Genomic DNA, 20,337 nt, shown 5'->3' with positions numbered 1-20,337 from the left:
CTGATTTGCATTGAATCTTAGCGTGTGACAATTCGTTGGATAGGTAAACAACATAACTACGACTTCCATGGGATATTTTTGCATTTTTTAAAAATTCAGCCAAAATGGAGGTTAAGAAAATCTCCTCGTTAATTTGGGACATTACTCGTTTTCGACCCTTTTTTACTAGGAAGGCCATAATGTGGCTGATTTGCATTGAATCTTAGCGTGTGACAATTCGTTGGATAGGTAAACAACATAACTACGACTTCCATGGGATATTTTTGCATTCTCCAAAAATACGGCCAAAATGGAGTTTAAGAAAATCTCCTCGTTAATTTAGAACATTACTCGTTTTCGACCCATTTTTACTAGGAAGGCCATAAAGTGGCCGATTTGTATTGAATCTTAGCATGTGACAATTCGTTGGATAGGTAAACAACATAACTACGACTTCCATGGGATATTTTTGTATTCTCTAAAAATTTAGCCAATATGGAGGTTAAGAAAATCCCCTCGTTAATTTAGGACATTACTCGTTTTCGACCCTTTTTTATAAGGAAGGCCATAAAGTGGCCGGTTTCTATTGAATCTTAGCATGGGACAATTCGTTGGATAGGTGAACAACATAGCTACGACTTCCATGGGATATTTTTGCATTCTCAAAAAATACGGCCAAAATAGAGGTTAAGAAAATCTCCTCGTTAATTTGGGACATTACTCGTTTTCGACCTTTTTTACTAGGAAGGCCATAATGTGGCCGGTTTGCATTGAATCTTAGCGTGTGACAATTCGTTGGATAGGTAAACAACATAACTACGACTTCCATGGGATATTTTTGCATTCTCTAAAAATTCGGCCAAAATGGAGGTTAAGAAAATCTCCTCATTAATTTAGGACATTACTCGTTTTCGACCCATTTTTACTAGGAAGGCCATAAAGTGGCCGATTTGTATTGAATCTTAGCATGTGACAATTCGTTGGATAGGTAAACAACATAACTACGACTTCCATGGGATATTTTTGCATTCTCTAAAAATTTAGCCGAAATGGAGGTTAAGAAAATCCTCTCGTTAATTTAGGACATTACTCGTTTTCGACCCTTTTTTATAAGGAAGGCCATAAAGTGGCCGGTTTGTATTGAATCTTAGCATGGGACAATTCGTTGGATAGGTAAACAACATAGCTACGACTTCCATGGGATATTTTTGCATTTTTTTAAAATTCAGCCAAAATGGAGGTTAAGAAAATCCCCTCGTTAATTTAGGACATTACTCGTTTTCGACCCTTTTTTATAAGGAAGGCCATAAAGTGGCCGGTTTGTATTGAATCTTAGCATGGGACAATTCGTTGGATAGGTAAACAACATAGCTACGACTTCCATGGGATATTTTTGCATTTTTTAAAAATTCAGCCAAAATGGAGGTTAAGAAAATCTCCTTGTTAATTTGGGACATTACTCGTTTTCGACCCTTTTTTACTAGGAAGGCCATAATGTGGCCGATTTGCATTGAATCTTAGCGTGTGACAATTCGTTAGATAGGTAAACAACATAACTACGACTTCCATGGGATATTTTTGCATTCTCTAAAAATTTGGCCAAAATGGAGGTTAAGAAAATCTCCTCGTTAATTTAGGACATTACTCGTTTTCGACCCATTTTTACTAGGAAGGCAATAAAGTGGCCGATTTGTATTGAATCTTAGCATGTGACAATTCGTTGGATAGGTAAACAACATAACTACGACTTCCATGGGATATTTTTGCATTCTCTAAAAATTTAGCCAAAATGGAGGTTAAGAAAATCCTCTCGTTAATTTAGGACATTACTCGTTTTCGACCCTTTTTTATAAGGAAGGCCATAAAGTGGCCGGTTTGTATTGAATCTTAGCATGGGACAATTCGTTGGATAGGTAAACAACATAGCTACGACTTCCATGGGATATTTTTGCATTTTTTAAAAATTCAGCCAAAATGGAGGTTAAGAAAATCCCCTCGTTAATTTAGGACATTACTCGTTTTCGACCCTTTTTTATAAGGAAGGCCATAAAGTGGCCGGTTTGTATTGAATCTTAGCATGGGACAATTCGTTGGATAGGTAAACAACATAGCTACGACTTCCATGGGATATTTTTGCATTTTTTAAAAATTCAGCCAAAATGGAGGTTAAGAAAATCTCCTTGTTAATTTGGGACATTACTCGTTTTCGACCCTTTTTTACTAGAAAGGCCATAATGTGGCCGATTTGCATTGAATCTTAGCGTGTGACAATTCGTTAGATAGGTAAACAACATAACTACGACTTCCATGGGATATTTTTGCATTCTCTAAAAATTTGGCCAAAATGGAGGTTAAGAAAATCTCCTCGTTAATTTAGGACATTACTCGTTTTCGACCCATTTTTACTAGGAAGGCCTTAAAGTGGCCGATTTGTATTGAATCTTAGCATGTGACAATTCGTTGGATAGGTAAACAACATAACTACGACTTCCATGGGATATTTTTGCATTCTCTAAAAATACGGCCAAAATGGAGTTTAAGAAAATCTCCTCGTTAATTTGGGACATTACTCGTTTTCGACCTTTTTTACTAGGAAGGCCATAATGTGGCCGATTTGCATTGAATCTTAGCGTGTGACAATTCGTTGGATAGGTAAACAACATAACTACGACTTCCATGGGATATTTTTGCATTCTTTAAAAATTCGGCCAAAATGGAGGTTAAGAAAATCTCCTCGTTAATTTAGGACATTACTCGTTTTCGACCCATTTTTACTAGGAAGGCCATAAAATGGCCGATTTGTATTGAATCTTAGCATGTGACAATTCGTTGGATAGGTAAACAACATAACTACGACTTCCATGCGATATTTTTGCATTCTCTAAAAATTTAGCCAAAATGGAGGTTAAGAAAATCCCCTCGTTAATTTAGGACATTACTCGTTCTCGACCCTTTTTTATAAGGAAGGCCATAAAGTGGCCGATTTGTATTGAATCTTAGCATGTGACAATTCGTTGGATAGGTAAACAACATAACTACGACTTCCATGGGATATTTTTGCATTCTCTAAAAATTAAGCCAAAATGGAGGTTAAGAAAATATCCTCGATAATTTGGGACATTACTCGTTTTCGACCTTTTTTACTAGGAAGGCCATAATGTGGCCGATTTGCATTGAATCTTAGCGTGTGACAATTCGTTGGATAGGTAAACAACATAACTACGACTTCCATGGGATATTTTTGCATTCTTTAAAAATTCAGCCAAAATGGAGGTTAAGAAAATCTCCTCGTTAATTTGGGACATTACTCGTTTTCGACCTTTTTTACTAGGAAGGCCATAATGTGGCCGATTTGCATTGAATCTTAGCGTGTGACAATTCGTTGGATAGGTAAACAACATAACTACGACTTCCATGGGATATTTTTGCATTCTCTAAAAATTCGGCCAAAATGGAGGTTAAGAAAATCTCCTCGTTAATTTAGGACATTACTCGTTTTCGACCCATTTTTACTAGGAAGGCCATGAAGTGGCCGATTTTTATTGAATCTTAGCATGTGACAATTCGTTGGATAGGTAAACAACATAACTACGACTTCCATGGGATATTTTTGCATTCTCTAAAAATTTCGCCAAAATGGAGGTTAAGAAAATCCCCTCGTTAATTTAGGACATTACTCGTTTTCGACCCTTTTTTATAAGGAAGGCCATAAAGTGGCCGGTTTGTATTGAATCTTAGCGTGGGACAATTCGTTGGATAGGTAAACAACATAGCTACGACTTCCATGGGATATTTTTGCATTTTTTAAAAATTCAGCCAAAATGGAGATTAAGAAAATCTCCTTGTTAATTTGGGACATTACTCGTTTTCGACCCTTTTTTACTAGGAAGGCCATAATGTGGCCGATTTGCATTGAATCTTAGCGTGTGACAATTCGTTGGATAGGTAAACAACATAACTATGACTTCCATGGGATATTTTTGCATTCTCTAAAAATTTGGCCAAAATGGAGGTTAAGAAAATCTCCTCGTTAATTTAGGACATTACTCGTTTTCGACCCATTTTTACTAGGAAGGCGATAATGTGGCCGATTTGTATTGAATCTTAGCATGTGACAATTCGTTGGATAGGTAAACAACATAACTACGACTTCCATGGGATATTTTTGCATTCTCTAAAAATTTAGCCAAAATGGAGGTTAAGAAAATCCCCTCGTTAATTTAGGACATTACTCGTTTTCGACCCTTTTTTATGAGGAAGGCCATAAAGTGGCCGGTTTGTATTGAATCTTAGCATGGGACAATTCGTTGGATAGGTAAACAACATACCTACGACTTCCATGGGATATTTTTGCATTTTTTAAAAATTCAGCCAAAATGGAGGTTAAGAAAATCTCCTCGTTAATTTGGGACATTACTCGTTTTCGACCCTTTTTTACTAGGAAGGCCATAATGTGGCTGATTTTTGCATTGAATCTTAGCGTGTGACAATTCGTTGGATAGGTAAACAACATAACTACGACTTCCAAGGGATATTTTTGCATTCTCTAAAAATTCGGCCAAAATGGAGGTTAAGAAAATCTCCTCGTTAATTTAGGACATTACTCGTTTTCGACCCATTTTTACTAGGAAGGCCATAAAGTAGCCGATTTGTATTGAATCTTAGCATGTGACAATTCGTTGGATAGGTAAACAACATAACTACGACTTCCATGGGATATTTTTGCATTCTCAAAAAATACCGCCAAAATAGAGGTTAAGAAAATCTCCTCGTTAATTTGGGACATTACTCGTTTTCGACCTTTTTTACTAGGTAGGCCATAATGTGGCCGATTTGCATTGAATCTTAGCGTGTGACAATTCGTTGGATAGGTAAACAACATAACTACGACTTCCATGGGATATTTTTGCATTCTCTAAAAATTTAGCCAAAATGGAGGTTAAGAAAATCCCCTCGTTAATTTAGGACATTACTCGTTTTCGACCCTTTTTTATAAGGAAGGCCATAAAGTGGCCGGTTTGTATTGAATCTTAGCATGGGACAATTCGTTGGATAGGTAAACAACATAGCTACGACTTCCATGGGATATTTTTGCATTTTTTAAAAATTCAGCCAAAATGGAGGTTAAGAAAATCTCCTTGTTAATTTGGGACATTACTCGTTTTCGACCCTTTTTTACTAGGAAGGCCATAATGTGGCCGATTTGCATTGAATCTTAGCGTGCGACAATTCGTTGGATAGGTAAACAACATAACTACGACTTCCATGGGATATTTTTGCATTCTCTAAAAATTTTGCCAAAATGGAGGTTAAGAAAATCTCCTCGTTAATTTAGGACATTACTCGTTTTCGACCCATTTTTACTAGGAAGGCCTTAAAGTGGCCGATTTGTATTGAATCTTAGCATGTGACAATTCGTTGGATAGGTAAACAACATAGCTACAACTTCCATGGGATATTTTTGCATTTTTTAAAAATTCAGCCAAAATGGAGGTTAAGAAAATCTCCTTGTTAATTTGGGACATTACTCGTTTTCGACCCTTTTTTACTAGGAAGGCCATAATGTGGCCGATTTGCATTGAATCTTAGCGTGTGACAATTCGTTGGATAGGTAAACAACATAACTACGACTTCCATGGGATATTTTTGCATTCTTTAAAAATTCAGCCAAAATGGAGGTTAAGAAAATCTCCTCGTTAATTTGGGACATTACTCGTTTTCGACCCATTTTTACTAGGAAGGCCATAAAATGGCCGATTTGTATTGAATCTTAGCATGTGACAATTCGTTGGATAGGTAAACAACATAACTACGACTTCCATGGGATATTTTTGCATTCTCTAAAAATTTAGCCAAAATGGAGGTTAAGAAAATCCCCTCGTTAATTTAGGACATTACTCGTTCTCGACCCTTTTTTATAAGGAAGGCCATAAAGTGGCCGATTTGTATTGAATCTTAGCATGTGACAATTCGTTGGATAGGTAAACAACATAACTACGACTTCCATGGGATATTTTTGCATTCTCTAAAAATTCAGCCAAAATGGAGGTTAAGAAAATCTCCTCGTTAATTTGGGACATTACTCGTTTTCGACCTTTTTTACTAGGAAGGCCATAATGTGGCCGATTTGCATTGAATCTTAGCGTGCGACAATTCGTTGGATAGGTAAACAACATAACTACGACTTCCATGGGATATTTTTGCATTCTCTAAAAATTTTGCCAAAATGGAGGTTAAGAAAATCTCCTCGTTAATTTAGGACATTACTCGTTTTCGACCCATTTTTACTAGGAAGGCCTTAAAGTGGCCGATTTGTATTGAATCTTAGCATGTGACAATTCGTTGGATAGGTAAACAACATAACTACGACTTCCATGGGATATTTTTGCATTCTCTAAAAATTTAGCCAAAATGGAGGTTAAGAAAATCCCCTCGTTAATTTAGGACATTACTCGTTTTCGACCCTTTTTTATGAGGAAGGCCATAAAGTGGCCGGTTTGTATTGAATCTTAGCATGGGACAATTCGTTGGATAGGTAAACAACATACCTACGACTTCCATGGGATATTTTTGCATTTTTTAAAAATTCAGCCAAAATGGAGGTTAAGAAAATCTCCTCGTTAATTTGGGACATTACTCGTTTTCGACCCTTTTTTACTAGGAAGGCCATAATGTGGCTGATTTTTGCATTGAATCTTAGCGTGTGACAATTCGTTGGATAGGTAAACAACATAACTACGACTTCCAAGGGATATTTTTGCATTCTCTAAAAATTCGGCCAAAATGGAGGTTAAGAAAATCTCCTCGTTAATTTAGGACATTACTCGTTTTCGACCCATTTTTACTAGGAAGGCCATAAAGTAGCCGATTTGTATTGAATCTTAGCATGTGACAATTCGTTGGATAGGTAAACAACATAACTACGACTTCCATGGGATATTTTTGCATTCTCAAAAAATACCGCCAAAATAGAGGTTAAGAAAATCTCCTCGTTAATTTGGGACATTACTCGTTTTCGACCTTTTTTACTAGGTAGGCCATAATGTGGCCGATTTGCATTGAATCTTAGCGTGTGACAATTCGTTGGATAGGTAAACAACATAACTACGACTTCCATGGGATATTTTTGCATTCTCTAAAAATTTAGCCAAAATGGAGGTTAAGAAAATCCCCTCGTTAATTTAGGACATTACTCGTTTTCGACCCTTTTTTATAAGGAAGGCCATAAAGTGGCCGGTTTGTATTGAATCTTAGCATGGGACAATTCGTTGGATAGGTAAACAACATAGCTACGACTTCCATGGGATATTTTTGCATTTTTTAAAAATTCAGCCAAAATGGAGGTTAAGAAAATCTCCTTGTTAATTTGGGACATTACTCGTTTTCGACCCTTTTTTACTAGGAAGGCCATAATGTGGCCGATTTGCATTGAATCTTAGCGTGCGACAATTCGTTGGATAGGTAAACAACATAACTACGACTTCCATGGGATATTTTTGCATTCTCTAAAAATTTTGCCAAAATGGAGGTTAAGAAAATCTCCTCGTTAATTTAGGACATTACTCGTTTTCGACCCATTTTTACTAGGAAGGCCTTAAAGTGGCCGATTTGTATTGAATCTTAGCATGTGACAATTCGTTGGATAGGTAAACAACATAGCTACAACTTCCATGGGATATTTTTGCATTTTTTAAAAATTCAGCCAAAATGGAGGTTAAGAAAATCTCCTTGTTAATTTGGGACATTACTCGTTTTCGACCCTTTTTTACTAGGAAGGCCATAATGTGGCCGATTTGCATTGAATCTTAGCGTGTGACAATTCGTTGGATAGGTAAACAACATAACTACGACTTCCATGGGATATTTTTGCATTCTTTAAAAATTCAGCCAAAATGGAGGTTAAGAAAATCTCCTCGTTAATTTGGGACATTACTCGTTTTCGACCCATTTTTACTAGGAAGGCCATAAAATGGCCGATTTGTATTGAATCTTAGCATGTGACAATTCGTTGGATAGGTAAACAACATAACTACGACTTCCATGGGATATTTTTGCATTCTCTAAAAATTTAGCCAAAATGGAGGTTAAGAAAATCCCCTCGTTAATTTAGGACATTACTCGTTCTCGACCCTTTTTTATAAGGAAGGCCATAAAGTGGCCGATTTGTATTGAATCTTAGCATGTGACAATTCGTTGGATAGGTAAACAACATAACTACGACTTCCATGGGATATTTTTGCATTCTCTAAAAATTCAGCCAAAATGGAGGTTAAGAAAATCTCCTCGTTAATTTGGGACATTACTCGTTTTCGACCTTTTTTACTAGGAAGGCCATAATGTGGCCGATTTGCATTGAATCTTAGCGTGTGACAATTCGTTGGATAGGTAAACAACATAACTACGACTTCCATGGGATATTTTTGCATTCTTTAAAAATTCAGCCAAAATGGAGGTTAAGAAAATCTCCTCGTTAATTTGGGACATTACTCGTTTTCGACCTTTTTTACTAGGAAGGCCATAATGTGGCCGATTTGCATTGAATCTTAGCGTGCGACAATTCGTTGGATAGGTAAACAACATAACTACGACTTCCATGGGATATTTTTGCATTCTCTAAAAATTTTGCCAAAATGGAGGTTAAGAAAATCTCCTCGTTAATTTAGGACATTACTCGTTTTCGACCCATTTTTACTAGGAAGGCCTTAAAGTGGCCGATTTGTATTGAATCTTAGCATGTGACAATTCGTTGGATAGGTAAACAACATAGCTACAACTTCCATGGGATATTTTTGCATTTTTTAAAAATTCAGCCAAAATGGAGGTTAAGAAAATCTCCTTGTTAATTTGGGACATTACTCGTTTTCGACCCTTTTTTACTAGGAAGGCCATAATGTGGCCGATTTGCATTGAATCTTAGCGTGTGACAATTCGTTGGATAGGTAAAAAACATAACTATGACTTCCATGGGATATTTTTGCATTCTCTAAAAATTTGGCCAAAATGGAGGTTAAGAAAATCTCCTCGTTAATTTAGGACATTACTCGTTTTCGACCCATTTTTACTAGGAAGGCCATAATGTGGCCGATTTGTATTGAATCTTAGCATGTGACAATTCGTTGGATAGGTAAACAACATAACTACGACTTCCATGGGATATTTTTGCATTCTCTAAAAATTTAGCCAAAATGGAGGTTAAGAAAATCCCCTCGTTAATTTAGGACATTACTCGTTTTCGACCGTTTTTTATAAGGAAGGCCATAAAGTGGCCGGTTTGTATTGAATCTTAGCATGGGACAATTCGTTGGATAGGTAAAATACATACCTACGACTTCCATGGGATATTTTTGCATTTTTTAAAAATTCAGCCAAAATGGAGGTTAAGAAAATCTCCTCGTTAATTTGGGACATTACTCGTTTTCGACCCTTTTTTACTAGGAAGGCCATAATGTGGCTGATTTTTGCATTGAATCTTAGTGTGTGACAATTCGTTGGATAGGTAAACAACATAACTACGACTTCCATGGGATATTTTTGCATTCTCAAAAAATACGGCCAAAATAGAGGTTAAGAAAATCTCCTCGTTAATTTGGGACATTACTCGTTTTCGACCTTTTTTACTAGGTAGGCCATAATGTGGCCGATTTGCATTGAATCTTAGCGTGTGACAATTCGTTGGATAGGTAAACAACATAACTACGACTTCCATGGGATATTTTTGCATTCTCTAAAAATTTAGCCAAAATGGAGGTTAAGAAAATCCCCTCGTTAATTTAGGACATTACTCGTTTTCGACCCTTTTTTATAAGGAAGGCCATAAAGTGGCCGGTTTGTATTGAATCTTAGCATGGGACAATTCGTTGGATAGGTAAACAACATAGCTACGACTTCCATGGGATATTTTTGCATTTTTTAAAAATTCAGCCAAAATGGAGGTTAAGAAAATCTCCTTGTTAATTTGGGACATTACTCGTTTTCGACCCTTTTTTACTAGGAAGGCCATAATGTGGCCGATTTGCATTGAATCTTAGCGTGTGACAATTCGTTAGATAGGTAAACAACATAACTACGACTTCCATGGGATATTTTTGCATTCTCTAAAAATTTGGCCAAAATGGAGGTTAAGAAAATCTCCTCGTTAATTTAGGACATTACTCGTTTTCGACCCATTTTTACTAGGAAGGCCTTAAAGTGGCCGATTTGTATTGAATCTTAGCATGTGACAATTCGTTGGATAGGTAAACAACATAACTACGACTTCCATGGGATATTTTTGCATTCTCTAAAAATACGGCCAAAATGGAGTTTAAAAAAATCTCCTCGTTAATTTGGGACATTACTCGTTTTCGACCTTTTTTACTAGGAAGGCCATAATGTGGCCGATTTGCATTGAATCTTAGCGTGTGACAATTCGTTGGATAGGTAAACAACATAACTACGACTTCCATGGGATATTTTTGCATTCTTTAAAAATTCGGCCAAAATGGAGGTTAAGAAAATCTCCTCGTTAATTTAGGACATTACTCGTTTTCGACCCATTTTTACTAGGAAGGCCATAAAATGGCCGATTTGTATTGAATCTTAGCATGTGACAATTCGTTGGATAGGTAAACAACATAACTACGACTTCCATGGGATATTTTTGCATTCTCTAAAAATTTAGCCAAAATGGAGGTTAGGAAAATCCCCTCGTTAATTTAGGACATTACTCGTTCTCGACCCTTTTTTATAAGGAAGGCCATAAAGTGGCCGATTTGTATTGAATCTTAGCATGTGACAATTCGTTGGATAGGTAAACAACATAACTACGACTTCCATGGGATATTTTTGCATTCTCTAAAAATTCAGCCAAAATGGAGGTTAAGAAAATCTCCTCGTTAATTTGGGACATTACTCGTTTTCGACCTTTTTTACTAGGAAGGCCATAATGTGGCCGATTTGCATTGAATCTTAGCGTGTGACAATTCGTTGGATAGGTAAACAACATAACTACGACTTCCATGGGATATTTTTGCATTCTTTAAAAATTCAGCCAAAATGGAGGTTAAGAAAATCTCCTTGTTAATTTGGGACATTACTCGTTTTCGACCCTTTTTTACTAGGAAGGCCATAATGTGGCCGATTTGCATTGAATCTTAGCGTGTGACAATTCGTTAGATAGGTAAACAACATAACTACGACTTCCATGGGATATTTTTGCATTCTCTAAAAATTTGGCCAAAATGGAGGTTAAGAAAATCTCCTCGTTAATTTAGGACATTACTCGTTTTCGACCCATTTTTACTAGGAAGGCCTTAAAGTGGCCGATTTGTATTGAATCTTAGCATGTGACAATTCGTTGGATAGGTAAACAACATAACTACGACTTCCATGGGATATTTTTGCATTCTCTAAAAATTTAGCCAAAATGGAGGTTAAGAAAATCCCCTCGTTAATTTAGGACATTACTCGTTTTCGACCGTTTTTTATAAGGAAGGCCATAAAGTGGCCGGTTTGTATTGAATCTTAGCATGGGACAATTCGTTGGATAGGTAAAATACATACCTACGACTTCCATGGGATATTTTTGCATTTTTTAAAAATTCAGCCAAAATGGAGGTTAAGAAAATCTCCTCGTTAATTTGGGACATTACTCGTTTTCGACCCTTTTTTACTAGGAAGGCCATAATGTGGCTGATTTTTGCATTGAATCTTAGTGTGTGACAATTCGTTGGATAGGTAAACAACATAACTACGACTTCCATGGGATATTTTTGCATTCTCAAAAAATACGGCCAAAATAGAGGTTAAGAAAATCTCCTCGTTAATTTGGGACATTACTCGTTTTCGACCTTTTTTACTAGGTAGGCCATAATGTGGCCGATTTGCATTGAATCTTAGCGTGTGACAATTCGTTGGATAGGTAAACAACATAACTACGACTTCCATGGGATATTTTTGCATTCTTTAAAAATTCAGCCAAAATGGAGGTTAAGAAAATCTCCTCGTTAATTTGGGACATTACTCGTTTTCGACCTTTTTTACTAGGAAGGCCATAATGTGGCCGATTTGCATTGAATCTTAGCGTGCGACAATTCGTTGGATAGGTAAACAACATAACTACGACTTCCATGGGATATTTTTGCATTCTCTAAAAATTTTGCCAAAATGGAGGTTAAGAAAATCTCCTCGTTAATTTAGGACATTACTCGTTTTCGACCCATTTTTACTAGGAAGGCCTTAAAGTGGCCGATTTGTATTGAATCTTAGCATGTGACAATTCGTTGGATAGGTAAACAACATAGCTACAACTTCCATGGGATATTTTTGCATTTTTTAAAAATTCAGCCAAAATGGAGGTTAAGAAAATCTCCTTGTTAATTTGGGACATTACTCGTTTTCGACCCTTTTTTACTAGGAAGGCCATAATGTGGCCGATTTGCATTGAATCTTAGCGTGTGACAATTCGTTGGATAGGTAAAAAACATAACTATGACTTCCATGGGATATTTTTGCATTCTCTAAAAATTTGGCCAAAATGGAGGTTAAGAAAATCTCCTCGTTAATTTAGGACATTACTCGTTTTCGACCCATTTTTACTAGGAAGGCCATAATGTGGCCGATTTGTATTGAATCTTAGCATGTGACAATTCGTTGGATAGGTAAACAACATAACTACGACTTCCATGGGATATTTTTGCATTCTCTAAAAATTTAGCCAAAATGGAGGTTAAGAAAATCCCCTCGTTAATTTAGGACATTACTCGTTTTCGACCGTTTTTTATAAGGAAGGCCATAAAGTGGCCGGTTTGTATTGAATCTTAGCATGGGACAATTCGTTGGATAGGTAAAATACATACCTACGACTTCCATGGGATATTTTTGCATTTTTTAAAAATTCAGCCAAAATGGAGGTTAAGAAAATCTCCTCGTTAATTTGGGACATTACTCGTTTTCGACCCTTTTTTACTAGGAAGGCCATAATGTGGCTGATTTTTGCATTGAATCTTAGTGTGTGACAATTCGTTGGATAGGTAAACAACATAACTACGACTTCCATGGGATATTTTTGCATTCTCAAAAAATACGGCCAAAATAGAGGTTAAGAAAATCTCCTCGTTAATTTGGGACATTACTCGTTTTCGACCTTTTTTACTAGGTAGGCCATAATGTGGCCGATTTGCATTGAATCTTAGCGTGTGACAATTCGTTGGATAGGTAAACAACATAACTACGACTTCCATGGGATATTTTTGCATTCTCTAAAAATTTAGCCAAAATGGAGGTTAAGAAAATCCCCTCGTTAATTTAGGACATTACTCGTTTTCGACCCTTTTTTATAAGGAAGGCCATAAAGTGGCCGGTTTGTATTGAATCTTAGCATGGGACAATTCGTTGGATAGGTAAACAACATAGCTACGACTTCCATGGGATATTTTTGCATTTTTTAAAAATTCAGCCAAAATGGAGGTTAAGAAAATCTCCTTGTTAATTTGGGACATTACTCGTTTTCGACCCTTTTTTACTAGGAAGGCCATAATGTGGCCGATTTGCATTGAATCTTAGCGTGTGACAATTCGTTAGATAGGTAAACAACATAACTACGACTTCCATGGGATATTTTTGCATTCTCTAAAAATTTGGCCAAAATGGAGGTTAAGAAAATCTCCTCGTTAATTTAGGACATTACTCGTTTTCGACCCATTTTTACTAGGAAGGCCTTAAAGTGGCCGATTTGTATTGAATCTTAGCATGTGACAATTCGTTGGATAGGTAAACAACATAACTACGACTTCCATGGGATATTTTTGCATTCTCTAAAAATACGGCCAAAATGGAGTTTAAAAAAATCTCCTCGTTAATTTGGGACATTACTCGTTTTCGACCTTTTTTACTAGGAAGGCCATAATGTGGCCGATTTGCATTGAATCTTAGCGTGTGACAATTCGTTGGATAGGTAAACAACATAACTACGACTTCCATGGGATATTTTTGCATTCTTTAAAAATTCGGCCAAAATGGAGGTTAAGAAAATCTCCTCGTTAATTTAGGACATTACTCGTTTTCGACCCATTTTTACTAGGAAGGCCATAAAATGGCCGATTTGTATTGAATCTTAGCATGTGACAATTCGTTGGATAGGTAAACAACATAACTACGACTTCCATGGGATATTTTTGCATTCTCTAAAAATTTAGCCAAAATGGAGGTTAGGAAAATCCCCTCGTTAATTTAGGACATTACTCGTTCTCGACCCTTTTTTATAAGGAAGGCCATAAAGTGGCCGATTTGTATTGAATCTTAGCATGTGACAATTCGTTGGATAGGTAAACAACATAACTACGACTTCCATGGGATATTTTTGCATTCTCTAAAAATTCAGCCAAAATGGAGGTTAAGAAAATCTCCTCGTTAATTTGGGACATTACTCGTTTTCGACCTTTTTTACTAGGAAGGCCATAATGTGGCCGATTTGCATTGAATCTTAGCGTGTGACAATTCGTTGGATAGGTAAACAACATAACTACGACTTCCATGGGATATTTTTGCATTCTTTAAAAATTCAGCCAAAATGGAGGTTAAGAAAATCTCCTTGTTAATTTGGGACATTACTCGTTTTCGACCCTTTTTTACTAGGAAGGCCATAATGTGGCCGATTTGCATTGAATCTTAGCGTGTGACAATTCGTTAGATAGGTAAACAACATAACTACGACTTCCATGGGATATTTTTGCATTCTCTAAAAATTTGGCCAAAATGGAGGTTAAGAAAATCTCCTCGTTAATTTAGGACATTACTCGTTTTCGACCCATTTTTACTAGGAAGGCCTTAAAGTGGCCGATTTGTATTGAATCTTAGCATGTGACAATTCGTTGGATAGGTAAACAACATAACTACGACTTCCATGGGATATTTTTGCATTCTCTAAAAATTTAGCCAAAATGGAGGTTAAGAAAATCCCCTCGTTAATTTAGGACATTACTCGTTTTCGACCGTTTTTTATAAGGAAGGCCATAAAGTGGCCGGTTTGTATTGAATCTTAGCATGGGACAATTCGTTGGATAGGTAAAATACATACCTACGACTTCCATGGGATATTTTTGCATTTTTTAAAAATTCAGCCAAAATGGAGGTTAAGAAAATCTCCTCGTTAATTTGGGACATTACTCGTTTTCGACCCTTTTTTACTAGGAAGGCCATAATGTGGCTGATTTTTGCATTGAATCTTAGTGTGTGACAATTCGTTGGATAGGTAAACAACATAACTACGACTTCCATGGGATATTTTTGCATTCTCAAAAAATACGGCCAAAATAGAGGTTAAGAAAATCTCCTCGTTAATTTGGGACATTACTCGTTTTCGACCTTTTTTACTAGGTAGGCCATAATGTGGCCGATTTGCATTGAATCTTAGCGTGTGACAATTCGTTGGATAGGTAAACAACATAACTACGACTTCCATGGGATATTTTTGCATTCTCTAAAAATTTAGCCAAAATGGAGGTTAAGAAAATCCCCTCGTTAATTTAGGACATTACTCGTTTTCGACCCTTTTTTATAAGGAAGGCCATAAAGTGGCCGGTTTGTATTGAATCTTAGCATGGGACAATTCGTTGGATAGGTAAACAACATAGCTACGACTTCCATGGGATATTTTTGCATTTTTTAAAAATTCAGCCAAAATGGAGGTTAAGAAAATCTCCTTGTTAATTTGGGACATTACTCGTTTTCGACCCTTTTTTACTAGGAAGGCCATAATGTGGCCGATTTGCATTGAATCTTAGCGTGTGACAATTCGTTAGATAGGTAAACAACATAACTACGACTTCCATGGGATATTTTTGCATTCTCTAAAAATTTGGCCAAAATGGAGGTTAAGAAAATCTCCTCGTTAATTTAGGACATTACTCGTTTTCGACCCATTTTTACTAGGAAGGCCTTAAAGTGGCCGATTTGTATTGAATCTTAGCATGTGACAATTCGTTGGATAGGTAAACAACATAACTACGACTTCCATGGGATATTTTTGCATTCTCTAAAAATACGGCCAAAATGGAGTTTAAAAAAATCTCCTCGTTAATTTGGGACATTACTCGTTTTCGACCTTTTTTACTAGGAAGGCCATAATGTGGCCGATTTGCATTGAATCTTAGCGTGTGACAATTCGTTGGATAGGTAAACAACATAACTACGACTTCCATGGGATATTTTTGCATTCTTTAAAAATTCGGCCAAAATGGAGGTTAAGAAAATCTCCTCGTTAATTTAGGACATTACTCGTTTTCGACCCATTTTTACTAGGAAGGCCATAAAATGGCCGATTTGTATTGAATCTTAGCATGTGACAATTCGTTGGATAGGTAAACAACATAACTACGACTTCCATGGGATATTTTTGCATTCTCTAAAAATTTAGCCAAAATGGAGGTTAAGAAAATCCCCTCGTTAATTTAGGACATTACTCGTTCTCGACCCTTTTTTATAAGGAAGGCCATAAAGTGGCCGATTTGTATTGAATCTTAGCATGTGACAATTCGTTGGATAGGTAAACAACATAACTACGACTTCCATGGGATATTTTTGCATTCTCTAAAAATTCAGCCAAAATGGAGGTTAAGAAAATCTCCTCGTTAATTTGGGACATTACTCGTTTTCGACCTTTTTTACTAGGAAGGCCATAATGTGGCCGATTTGCATTGAATCTTAGCGTGTGACAATTCGTTGGATAGGTAAACAACATAACTACGACTTCCATGGGATATTTTTGCATTCTTTAAAAATTCAGCCAAAATGGAGGTTAAGAAAATCTCCTCGTTAATTTGGGACATTACTCGTTTTCGACCTTTTTTACTAGGAAGGCCATAATGTGGCCGATTTGCATTGAATGTTAGCGTGTGACAATTCGTTGGATAGGTAAACAACATAACTACGACTTCCATGGGATATTTTTGCATTCTCTAAAAATTCGGCCAAAATGGAGGTTAAGAAAATCTCCTCGTTAATTTAGGACATTACTCGTTTTCGACCCATTTTTACTAGGAAGGCCATAAAGTAGCCGATTTGTATTGAATCTTAGCATGTGACAATTCGTTGGATAGGTAAACAACATAACTACGACTTCCATGGGATATTTTTGCATTCTCAAAAAATACGGCCAAAATAGAGGTTAAGAAAATCTCCTCGTTAATTTGGGACATTACTCGTTTTCGACCTTTTTTACTAGGTAGGTCATAATGTGGCCGATTTGCATTGAATCTTAGCGTGTGACAATTCGTTGGATAGGTAAACAACATAACTACGACTTCCATGGGATATTCTTGCATTCTCTAAAAATTTTGCCAAAATGGAGGTTAAGAAAATCTCCTCGTTAATTTAGGACATTACTCGTTTTCGACCCTTTTTTATAAGGAAGGCCATAAAGTGGCCGGTTTGTATTGAATCTTAGCGTGGGACAATTCGTTGGATAGGTAAACAACATAGCTACGACTTCCATGGGATATTTTTGCATTTTTTAAAAATTCAGCCAAAATGGAGATTAAGAAAATCTCCTTGTTAATTTGGGACATTACTCGTTTTCGACCCTTTTTTACTAGGAAGGCCATAATGTGGCCGATTTGCATTGAATCTTAGCGTGTGACAATTCGTTGGATAGGTAAACAACATAACTATGACTTCCATGGGATATTTTTGCATTCTCTAAAAATTTGGCCAAAATGGAGGTTAAGAAAATCTCCTCGTTAATTTAGGACATTACTCGTTTTCGACCCATTTTTACTAGGAAGGCGATAATGTGGCCGATTTGTATTGAATCTTAGCATGTGACAATTCGTTGGATAGGTAAACAACATAACTACGACTTCCATGGGATATTTTTGCATTCTCTAAAAATTTAGCCAAAATGGAGGTTAAGAAAATCCCCTCGTTAATTTAGGACATTACTCGTTTTCGACCCTTTTTTATAAGGAAGGCCATAAAGTGGCCGGTTTGTATTGAATCTTAGCATGGGACAATTCGTTGGATAGGTAAACAACATACCTACGACTTCCATGGGATATTTTTGCATTTTTTAAAAATTCAGCCAAAATGGAGGTTAAGAAAATCTCCTCGTTAATTTGGGACATTACTCGTTTTCGACCCTTTTTTACTAGGAAGGCCATAATGTGGCTGATTTTTGCATTGAATCTTAGCGTGTGACAATTCGTTGGATAGGTAAACAACATAACTACGACTTCCAAGGGATATTTTTGCATTCTCTAAAAATTCGGCCAAAATGGAGGTTAAGAAAATCTCCTCGTTAATTTAGGACATTACTCGTTTTCGACCCATTTTTACTAGGAAGGCCATAAAGTAGCCGATTTGTATTGAATCTTAGCATGTGACAATTCGTTGGATAGGTAAACAACATAACTACGACTTCCATGGGATATTTTTGCATTCTCAAAAAATACGGCCAAAATAGAGGTTAAGAAAATCTCCTCGTTAATTTGGGACATTACTCGTTTTCGACCTTTTTTACTAGGTAGGTCATAATGTGGCCGATTTGCATTGAATCTTAGCGTGTGACAATTCGTTGGATAGGTAAACAACATAACTACGACTTCCATGGGATATTCTTGCATTCTCTAAAAATTTTGCCAAAATGGAGGTTAAGAAAATCTCCTCGTTAATTTAGGACATTACTCGTTTTCGACCCTTTTTTATAAGGAAGGCCATAAAGTGGCCGGATTGTATTGAATCTTAGCATGGGACAATTCGTTGGATAGGTAAACAACATAGCTACGACTTCCATGGGATATTTTTGCATTTTTTAAAAATTCAGCCAAAATGGAGGTTAAGAAAATCTCCTCGTTAATTTAGGACATTACTCGTTTTCGACCCATTTTTACTAGGAAGGCGATAATGTGCCCGATTTGTATTGAATCTTAGCATGTGACAATTCGTTGGATAGGTAAACAACATAACTACGACTTCCATGGGATATTTTTGCATTCTCTAAAAATTTAGCCAAAATGGAGGTTAAGAAAATCCCCTCGTTAATTTAGGACATTACTCGTTTTCGACCCTTTTTTATAAGGAAGGCCATAAAGTGGCCGGTTTGTATTGAATCTTAGCATGGGACAATTCGTTGGATAGGTAAACAACATACCTACGACTTCCATGGGATATTTTTGCATTTTTTAAAAATTCAGCCAAAATGGAGGTTAAGAAAATCTCCTCGTTAATTTGGGACATTACTCGTTTTCGACCCTTTTTTACTAGGAAGGCCATAATGTGGCTGATTTTTGCATTGAATCTTAGCGTGTGACAATTCGTTGGATAGGTAAACAACATAACTACGACTTCCAAGGGATATTTTTGCATTCTCTAAAAATTCGGCCAAAATGGAGGTTAAGAAAATCTCCTCGTTAATTTAGGACATTACTCGTTTTCGACCCATTTTTACTAGGAAGGCCATAAAGTAGCCGATTTGTATTGAATCTTAGCATGTGACAATTCGTTGGATAGGTAAACAACATAACTACGACTTCCATGGGATATTTTTGCATTCTCAAAAAATACGGCCAAAATAGAGGTTAAGAAAATCTCCTCGTTAATTTGGGACATTACTCGTTTTCGACCTTTTTTACTAGGTAGGTCATAATGTGGCCGATTTGCATTGAATCTTAGCGTGTGACAATTCGTTGGATAGGTAAACAACATAACTACGACTTCCATGGGATATTCTTGCATTCTCTAAAAATTTTGCCAAAATGGAGGTTAAGAAAATCTCCTCGTTAATTTAGGACATTACTCGTTTTCGACCCTTTTTTATAAGGAAGGCCATAAAGTGGCCGGATTGTATTGAATCTTAGCATGGGACAATTCGTTGGATAGGTAAACAACATAGCTACGACTTCCATGGGATATTTTTGCATTTTTTAAAAATTCAGCCAAAATGGAGGTTAAGAAAATCTCCTTGTTAATTTGGGACATTACTCGTTTTCGACCCTTTTTTACTAGGAAGGCCATAATGTGGCCGATTTGCATTGAATCTTAGCGTGTGACAATTCGTTGGATAGGTAAACAACATAACTATGACTTCCATGGGATATTTTTGCATTCTCTAAAAATTTGGCCAAAATGGAGGTTAAGAAAATCTCCTCGTTAATTTAGGACATTACTCGTTTTCGACCCATTTTTACTAGGAAGGCCATAATGTGGCCGATTTGTATTGAATCTTAGCATGTGACAATTCGTTGGATAGGTAAACAACATAACTACGACTTCCATGGGATATTCTTGCATTCTCTAAAAATTTTGCCAAAATGGAGGTTAAGAAAATCTCCTCGTTAATTTAGGACATTACTCGTTTTCGACCCTTTTTTATAAGGAAGGCCATAA

This window comes from Medicago sativa, chromosome 8 (genome assembly GCF_051527215.1).
Source record: "Medicago sativa cultivar Bolivia chromosome 8, Bolivia_mono, whole genome shotgun sequence".
NCBI classification, from domain to species: Eukaryota; Viridiplantae; Streptophyta; class Magnoliopsida; order Fabales; family Fabaceae; genus Medicago; species Medicago sativa.
The sequence above is the reverse complement of the archived record's forward strand: the minus strand, read 5'-3'. Positions refer to the sequence as shown.